Below are 10,234 nucleotides of genomic sequence, written 5' to 3'. Positions count from 1 at the left end.
CGAGCAGCTTTCAATGAAGTGAGGAGCTTGCTTCGTAACTGCGAGGGGGTTCGCTTTGGGTTGAGATACCCTGCAATTTTGAGGATTACGACACAGGATGGACGAGAGTCAAGCTTCAAGGACCCGCTGAAAGCTAAAGACTTCATTCTGAAGAACCTGACTTGTAAGGGAAAGTGACGATCGCACATACATCAGCGGCTGGCAATTCACTGAGTTCACTTAACCAAGTTAAGGACTGTTCCGTCGAAGTTCAAATCAGGTTTGGTACTGTTATGGTTAGCCGGTGTTCATTTTGTCTTCACTTAAAATGTTTATATAATGTTTACACTAAGTTTATATTGAGCCCCGAAGCTTTTGTCAGATGTCTAAGAGACATTACAAGCAGTCACGTGCTCAAACTTCACAGAAATTGCGGCTCAAGAGCAGAATGTTTTTGTTTTGTTTTGTTTTTCTCTCCTGGGGCTCTGTTTGGGGTAGCTTAGTAATTCAATAAGTGTAAGAGCCTTATATTGTTCTGTTTTTAAGTGGGGGCTCACATGGTAAGCTAATTGGGAGCAGTGATAACTGGAAGAGGTTGCGTTCTCATACGCAAAGAATTAATTGTTTTTTTTTTTTTTTTTGGTTGTTTGGTATGGTCAGTTTCTGTATTGTAGTTAAACTCATGCATATGTTGTTTGTGTGTTTAGGAACACCCCCCCCCCCCCCCCCACAAGGTTTTTTTTTTTTTTCTTTTTTTTTTCTCTTTCTCTTTCGCAAATGGGTCCTCTGCTGGCAGTTTTGAGAAATTTATTCGATGGCCTTTAGTAGCATAGGTGGTGCGGAAACGAGGCTGGTTAGTTGGAATGTACGTGGGCTAAATCATCCAGTGAAGCGAAACCAGGTATTCAGCCACCTTAATAAATTCAAATCGGATATAGTATATTTGCAGGAGACTCATTTGCTGAACAAGGACCATCCCAAACTTCACAGAGGAGGCTTTACGCAAATATACCACTCTGACTTTAACAGTAAGAGTAGAGGAGTTGCTGTTCTTATACATAGGAATGTACAATTTGTCGAGGAGGTCACTGTGAAGGATAAAAATGGTCGATATGTAATAATTAAGGGCAGACTTTATAATATGCCTGTGGTCCTGGCCAATGTATATGCACCTAATTGGGATAATGTACAGTTTTTTAGTGATTTCTTTTCTTTTTTACCTAGTCTTGATATGTATAATTTAATTTTAGGAGGGGATCTGAATTGTGTTTTACACCCAATTCTGGACCGCTCTAGTTCTACGGCTATTCCAGCTAGTAAATCAGCGCAATGTATCAATGCTTTTCTCCAAACATATGGCGTAATGGACCCCTGGAGATTTAAGTACCCATCATCCAAACAGTTTTCATTCTATTCACCGGTACATCAAACATATTCCAGAATTGATTATTTTCTGCTGGATAAGAAACTACTCCCTCTAATGACACAAGTGGAATATGATAATATAGTTATCTCAGATCATAGTCCAGTATTACTAAAGTTTCGTTTCCCAGGTAATTCAATCTCTCAGCGTATGTGGCGCCTAAACTCAAGGGTTTTGGCAGATGAAGATTTTGTTAAATTCATAGAGACTCAAATTGATTTCTTAGTACTATATGGGACACTCTGAAAGCGTTTGTGAGGGGTCAAATTATTTCGTATCAAGCTAGTGTTAATAAAAGGAAATCGTGGCGGATTACGGAAATATTGAATGAAATTAAGACAATCGATCAGTCACACTGTGCATTGTCCTCTGAGGTGTTGCATAAGGAGAGACTGAATTTGATTCTTTGACCAGCGAGCGCGCAGAGGATCTCTATTTGAAATAACGTCAAATTCATTATGAACATGGCGAGCGTGCGGGCAGGTTTTTGTGTTATCAATTGAAGCAATCTGCAGCGGCGGGTATTATAGCGGCAATTGAAGACAGGGAGGGCAATATTTTTACAGATCAACAGGGTATTAATAATCAGTTTAAATCTTTTTATGAGGCTTTATATACTTCGGAGGTGAATGACACTGACAGGATAGAAGAGTTTTTCAGCAACATAGAGTTGCCATCATTTAATGATTCAGACAGATCCACTTTAGAAGGCAACATAACAGCTCTTGAGATTGACAGTGCAATTAAGAAATTAAAATCTGGGAAAGCGCCAGGCCCCGACGGCTACCCGGCTGAGTTTTATAAGAAGTTTTCTGCCAAGTTAACGCCTCTGTTGAGTAAGGTATTTGAAGAGGCCCTCGTTTCAAATTCTCTCCCTCCAACCATGACACAAGCCACCATATCAGTCCTTCTTAAAAAGGATAAAGACCCACTTAAATGTGAATCCTACCGCCCGATCAGTTTACTTTGCTGCGATTATAAGATCCTGGCTAAGGTGCTAGCAGCTAGAGTAGAGCCAATTATGAGCAAAATAATTCATCCAGATCAGACTGGTTTTATTTCTGGCAGGCAGTTATCTAGCAATCTCCGCCGCTTATTTAACGTGATTTATTCACCCAAGGTTAACACTAACCCAGAGGTTTTAATATCCTTAGATGCTCATAAGGCATTTGATAGAATTGAATATGCTTACTTATTAACAACACTTAGGAGGTTTGGCTTTGGCCCTGTGTTCTGTTCATGGATTAAAATTCTATATACCAGCCCTCAAGCATTTATTCGAATGAATAGTATAATATCCAAATGCTTTCCGCTTTTTAGGGGGACAAGACAGGGGTGCCCGCTGTCTCCTCTGCTTTTTGATGCTGCTATTGAACCCCTTGCTATTATGCTTAGGAATGCAGCCGGTTTGGCTGGTATTCATAGAGAGGGACTTGTTCACAAACTAATGCTTTATGCAGATGATCTCCTCCTCTTTCTGTCCAATCCGCATTCCTCTATACCGATTGCTCTTACAATTATTTCCGATTTTGGAAATGTTTCGGGATATAAAATTAATTTGGCAAAGAGTCTCCTTTTTCCCATTAATGAAAGAGCGCATCAAATGGCATTCCAATCTTTTCCATTTTCAGTAAGCCTCGACAGATTTCTTTATTTAGGTGTGAATGTAACTCGCAGTTATAAGGATTTATTCAACAGTAATTTTAAAACAGCATTTGATAAGGCCAAGCGCGATTTAGTACGGTGGTCAACTCTTCCCTTATCTTTGGCGGGGAGGATCAATTCCATTAAAATGACAATTTTACCAAGGTTTTTGTTTTTATTTCAGACAGTGCCAGTCTTTATACCCAAATCATTTTTCAAGGATTTGAGCAGTTGTATTTCTACTTTTATTTGGGATAAAAAAATTCCCCGCATAAGGAAAGAATATCTGGAAAGGAAGAAGGAGGATGGTGGATTGGCAATGCCGAACTTCTTGCATTATTATTGGGCAGCTAACCTTCATAAACTGACATTTTGGCTCTCTGACATGTTGGGGGAGGAAGCCCCAGTTTGGTTGCTCATGGAACAGCACGCGTGTAACCCAGTATCACTATGCTCTCTGCTCTGTTCTCCAATTCCCTTGAGCAAAAGCTTTTTTACGAATAACCCAATTATTCGCGGATCACTTAGAATATGGTCACAATTCAGACTTCAGTTCAACAGCAAACAAGCATTGCCCTCAGCTCCCATCCTGTCGAACCATATGTTTCCTCCGTCCCTCATAGATTCTGCATTTCAGCGCTGGTCTAGAAATGGAGTCAAGCGTGTTAAGGACCTCTTTAAAGACGACATGTTTATTTCATTTCAGCAATTAAGAACAGATTTTGAGATCCCTCAATCCAACTTCTTTAGGTATCTACAGGTCCGTAGTTTCGTCAAAAAACATTTTTCTCCTTCTTTGAACAAGCCAGAGGGTGGCTGGATTGATGAGCTCTTAAATATGGACTCCTCTCTTAAGGGTATGGTGTCTATCATATATGAGAACATCCAAAGATTCGCTTCCCCATCTCTTGATCATATAAAGAGGCAGTGGGAGGAGGAGCTGGGTACAGAAATATCTGATTTGGCTTGGCAACGGGCAATAGAATTGGTGCATTCATCCTCGGTATGCATTAGACATGGGCTTTTGCAATTTAAGGTACTTCACAGGCTCCATCTTTCTAGGAGCAAGCTGGCTAAAATGTATCCAGGGTCAGACGCAACATGCCCCAGATGTAATCTGGAACCAGCAGACCTGAGTCACATGTTCTGGGAATGCCCCAGATTAACAAAATTCTGGGCTGACATTTTCAGAACGTTTTCATTTATTTGTAACAAAGATCTTGATCCCAATCCTCTGACTTCCATCTTTGGGGTAGTGCCGGAAGAATTGCAGCTAACAACCAATCAGATAGAGCTCATAGCTTTCTCCACATTATTGGCTAGACGCCTGATTCTTCTCAACTGGAAAAAGGCATTGCCACCATCTTACAAACGCTGGGTTACTGAGGTGATGTCGTGTCTTAAACTTGAGCATCTTAAATACACTATCCGAGGTACCTCTGCAAAGTTTTATGGGGTCTGGCAGCCCTTTTTATCTTATTTGAATCTTCATTGGCCAGTATAGTATAATCAGTACTATGTGTATTCCCCACCCCCTCCCTCCCTTTTTTTTTTTTTTTTTTTGCTGCAGGGGTGTGTATGTTGATGTGTGAATAAGTATGTAGATCCAGAATTAATGTTGTTCATGGTTCTGTGTATTGTGTTTGTGGAAAACAGAAAAATCAATAAAAATATTTGTATAATATACACTGCCAGCCACAAATTTGGAATAATGGAATAAAAAAAATGTTTTAGAAGTCTCTTATGCTCACTAAGGTTGCATTTATTTGATCAAAAATACAGTAATATTGTGTAATTGTATTATATTTTAAAATGACTGTTTTCTAAATGGATATGTTTTAAAATGTAATTCATTCCTGTGACGCAAAGCTGAATTTCTTTTCAGATTTTAATCTGATTCTTTATATACTCCAGTCTTCAGTGTCATGCATTCAGAATCATACTAATATTGTTATATTAATTAATCTTTCTCTGTTTATATTCAATATTTTTCTGTATGTTATAGTAAATGAAGTGCTTTAATGTATACATTTGTAATAATCTTTCTCTCACTTTAGTGAAGTGAATGGACATGTATGTGTGATAGACTGGAATAAAACAGTTTGACCCTATGTAACTCACACATTATCCAATCTGTGCTTTTTTAGTAATTTAAGAGATAGATAAAAAACGAAAATCTTGTCATCTTTACTCACCCTCAAGGTTTTTCAAACCTGTCTCTGACCTCTGAACAGCGACCAGCTCTTCTCTCGTCAGATGTGTTACATGATTCATACACTAGAGGATGCTGTGAGCGAACAAGATTCAACGTTAGATGTTAAAATAAATCGATGAAACAACTATTAGGTGTGGTGGTGAAAAGTTGATTAAATTATGCTTAAACATTTATGATGATCTGTTTGGAGAATAAAGCTTTGTAAACTACCGGTGACTTGTAAAAATGTACCAAGTTTAAAAACTAATTTCTGCTGTGCTGTACTCGAGGTCTCAGTGAGCACTAGATTGAGTATCCGCGCTGATGCTCGCAGCTCTCGTCGGGTGCAGTGGCACGTGCCTGTAATCCAAGCTGCTGGGAGGCTGAGGCTGGCGGATCGCTTGAGATCAGGGGTTCTGGGCTTCAGTGGACTATGTTGATCAGGTGTCCACACTAAGTTCAGTATCGATATGGTGCTCCTGGAGCTTGGGACCACCAGGTCGTCTAAGGAGGGGTGAACCGACCCAGGTCGGAGACGGAGCAGGTCAAAGCCCCCGTGCTGATCAGTAGTGGGGTCGCACCTGTGAATAGACACTGCAGTGCAGCCTGAGTGATACAGTGAGACTCAGTCTTTTGACTGTTTAGTTTCATTTGAAGGCAAGACACTATAGACAAAAACATGAATTTTCATGCATTGATAATTGTTGTTATTATTATTATTATTTTATTTAAATTTTTTTAAGCTAAAGTGTTTTTTTTTCTTCTTCAGACTAGACGATTTCAGACAGAAAACATTCAAAAAACACTTTTAGCTGTTGCTTTGCATTTAATCTCTGAATATTTCATCTATAGATTTCAATTGGAGTGCACATCCTTTTCACAAAATTTGTATTTTTTTTCTCCCGAGTCAGAAATATTAACTTCAGCGAACTTACACTTAATTTTACAGTTTTATTCCTAAATCATTATTCTGAAGGATTTTCAGAGGGGTTTGTTCATATGTAATTTGACTGACTGATTTTACACAACTCTAAATAGATGGTGAACATGTATAAAGTAGTGTTTAGGATAGTGTTAATCCAATTTCTTTTTTTTAAACAGTCTCATTTATTTTCTTAAAACTAATGTAAACAACATAAAACTAGCCAAATGAAAATTTCAATCTTTAATTGAATTTAATTGAATTTAATTGAATTAATTTAAGACTCTTTTTTAATTTTATTTTAATTTTTAACTCTTTTAATTTAAGTCTTTTGGGTTTAATTTTAAAGGCACAATATGTATAATTTTTATATTAAAATATCTAAAACACCACTAGAACAGTGTTATATATTTTAATGACTTACTTAAATTAGCCCAAATGTTTCGAAGAATGTTTAAATTCAAAACTACCACCATCAATCCAGTCCTGAAGAAGCCGTCTCCATCCTGCTTCAATGACCACCGTCCAGTTGCACATACTCCTATTCTCATGAAGTGCTTTGAACGGCTAGTCATTGTCCTAGTCAACGACCCTCCTACGGTGTACATTTTAGGACATCCTCAGACCTCAATCATCAAATGAAAAGGCATCATGCCTCAGACTAAAAGGCTTCAGTCATCGAACAAAACGGCATCGCGCCTCTGACTGAAAAGCTTCAGGTCTCAGGAAAAACGACGTCAGGTGTCAGGTCTCATACAATTAACATTAGGTATCAGACTAAACGGACTCAGGCAAAAAGTCATCAGACTAAATGGACTCAGACAAAAAGTCATCAGACGAAACGGACTCAGGCAAAAAGTCATCAGACGAAACGGACTCAGGCAAAAAGTCACCAGACGAAACGGACTCAGGTGGAATATAGCGTTGCCCCGCCCCATGTGACGTCACACGCACGCCGTTCACAGGAAGTGGTATATCATGGTTGATTGATGGCAAAAGGAGGTAAGCAGCGTTTGATATTTTATACTTTAACAGTTTTATTCAAATGTTACACTAATTAAGTTATATAGGGAAGAGAACATGCTTTTCGAGAGTCTTGTGTGCACGTTTAAAAAGTTAGTTAGCCATATTGCAAATAGTGAGCTTTTATTTTGGCCAAGTAGTAAAGTTACCCTTACGCAAAAATAACCATGGTTTTACTATCAAAAAACAAAAACAAACAAAAAACAAATGGTCGATATAGTTAAATCATGGTATCCACAGATTAACATAGTTTTGCTACTAACCATAGTTTAACCATGGTGTTTGTAGTAAAACTGCGGTTATACAAATGGTATCATTACACTAAAAAAAACGTTACTACACTTTTACTATAATAAAACCACAATGCATTATATATAGAAAAACTTTGTTTCATCTCATAAATAATCATAACAATTATACGTATAAAACTTACTTATTCGTGGATGTAACTTTTATGAGTATGATTATGTATAACACGCAATATACACCATGCTAAATCCACATGATTTATAATGGTTTATAAGTCTTATATCTTGACATTATTTATTTAAAATATATACAGTATCTTACTATCTTATTGATATTACAATAAATTTGGTAAAAGTATTACATATTACACATTCATCTGATCAGATTTTTGATATGATGGCTGTTTAAGGAAAAATAATATTTTTATTTTCATTATTATTGTTGAAGTTATTTATAGTGGTATTTGCCTGCTTTGAGTAAAGTAACAAAACAACAATGCCAAGATATGAGACTTGTATTATATCTAAGGGAAATATTCTGTTGTAAGTTAAGTGGATGCATTATTTTCATTTCGTATTATAAATCATAATCTTAAATTCTATAACCACAAATAAGTAAATTATACTTAAATTATAACACATTAAAAATGTTATGATTACTCATGAGATGATATGACATATTACAAAGTTTTTTTCTAATACATTATTCATTCATTATAATGCCATAAGAATACTCTTATAATTTGTTTTAAATACGAGCTTCATAGGAAGTGTTACCGTTAAGTTTAATCGATAATGTACTTCTTCACTGATGTTATACAATATCCTTGTACAAATGAAAAATTTATTTTTAACAGCATCTGATCTAATGCTTTTATCTTGCAGTGAAACGCATCTAAGAAGATGAATAAAATCAAGTTAGCCATAGAGATGGCATCGTCCAAGAGCACAGGCATGTATTTTTCTTTTCTGCATTGGTAAGAACACTATTAACTCAAAGAAAGTATATGTATACATTAAAAAATCATAGACTAATAATGAACAAGAGTGCAGATTAAGTAACAAATGTATAAATTAAAACCACCCAAGATCAGTAAACGATCTTTAACTATTACTGTATTTTTTTCATATTAAGGGAGTTCATCCAGAGGCAGTGAGTGAACTTTGTGTCCTGAAACCAGAATCAGTTGGGAAGAATGGAATCAATTCTACCCCATAAAAGGCTTACACAGGTAATTCACAACTCTGTGTGTGTGTGTGCGCACAGCTATAGCTTAATGTCTTCACGACTCATCATTTGTGTTCATTTTTTTAGGTCCCCTTCCAGATGCTGATGTCTTGGCTTCTGGTGCAAAACTAAGTCAGATTAATCCCAAGCCTTTGCTGCCACACATACTTGAGGGCATGTCAAAAGTAGAGTTGTGCCTCTTGGCACGGCAGTCCACTTTCATACCAATGTCCCCCTATAGCTGCAGGTGTTCCTGATGTTAATGATCCATCTGAAACATTCCAGTTTAGACTAGTGGAGGTAAAAAGCGCCACTGCTGAAAACATTGCTCAGGTTCCATTTATGAAAATTCAAAGAGTACTAGCCAAACTTAAAGATACCCAGAAGTACTACTGGCAGGTACAAGGTCAGACTGCAGACACTGGTCTACACTGATGTGACTTTGTGACTGACACAAAATCAGATTTCATAATACAGATGATCTGGCAAGATGATGCCTTCATAGCATCAATGAAAGTGCTATTATAACGTTTACCTGGATGTGTATCAGTGGTATGAATGGACAGATTCTGTTCATATTATAGTATGAACCTAAGATTTATTTTTACATTCATAGTAAATATATACTTTATGTAGTTGAGTAGTATGTAGCATATTTTGTAGTAGATCTTTTGTAACATATTAGATACATCACAAATTATAACAATAAATATATATTGTACTTGCTATTAATTAGAAATATGTACATACCAAGGTGAATACTTTTTGTATTAAATCTTCTGTAATGTATATGATATGCATATTCTTTTACTAGTTGTGTATATTTACATTTGATACATTGTATGATATAACAAATAAGATTTTTTCATGAGTTAATATAAAAATACTTTTCATTGTCAACTATTTCATTGTGTCTGTCAAATTATTTTCAGGGACATTTTATTTAAATACTTTCATTATACAAAATATAAAATTTTACATTACAATAAAAAAAGTATAAAGTAAAAGTCTGATGACTTTTTGCCTGAGTCCGTTTCATCTGATGACTTTTTGTCTGAGTCCGTTTAGTCTGATACATAACGTTAATTGTATGAGACCTGACACCTGACGTTGTTTTTCCTGAGACCTGAAGCTTTTCAGTCAGAGGCGCGATGCCGTTTTGTCCCATGACTGAAGCCTTTTAGTCTGAGGCATGATGCCTTTTCATTTGATGAGTGAGGTCTGAGGATGTCCTAAAATGTACACCGTACCCTCCCTGGACCTCTACCAGTTTGTTTATCGGTCTAACCACTCAACCGATGATGCCATCGCCACTGCCCTCCACTCAGCACTCACACATTTAGACAAAAAAAGACTCATACGTCAGAATTCTGTTCATAGACTTCCGTTCAGCATTCAACACTATCATCCCTCAACAGCTTATTCACAAACTGGTCCAGCTGGGCATCAACACTTCGCTGTGCAACTGGCAACAGATCGGCAGCAACACATCCAGCACCATCACACTGAACACTGGGGCCCCCCAAGGATGTGTGCTAATCCCCCTCCTCTTCACTCTGCTGGCCCTTGACTG

General features: G+C 37.1%; 1 long non-coding RNA gene across 1 annotated transcript; it reads left to right on the top strand.

The window, feature by feature from the left end:
- Nucleotides 1-8,345: 8,345 nt before the first annotated feature.
- Nucleotides 8,346-8,856, top strand: LOC132119012 (uncharacterized). The gene is made up of 3 exons (XR_009426099.1): nucleotides 8,346-8,389; nucleotides 8,573-8,665; nucleotides 8,749-8,856. It is a non-coding gene; the product is annotated as an uncharacterized LOC132119012 (long non-coding RNA).
- Nucleotides 8,857-10,234: the final 1,378 nt, after the last annotated feature.

Source organism: Carassius carassius, chromosome 38, assembly GCF_963082965.1.
Source record: "Carassius carassius chromosome 38, fCarCar2.1, whole genome shotgun sequence".
In the NCBI taxonomy this organism is placed as follows: domain Eukaryota; kingdom Metazoa; phylum Chordata; class Actinopteri; order Cypriniformes; family Cyprinidae; genus Carassius; species Carassius carassius.
The sequence above is the reverse complement of the archived record's forward strand: the minus strand, read 5'-3'. Positions and strand labels throughout refer to the sequence as shown.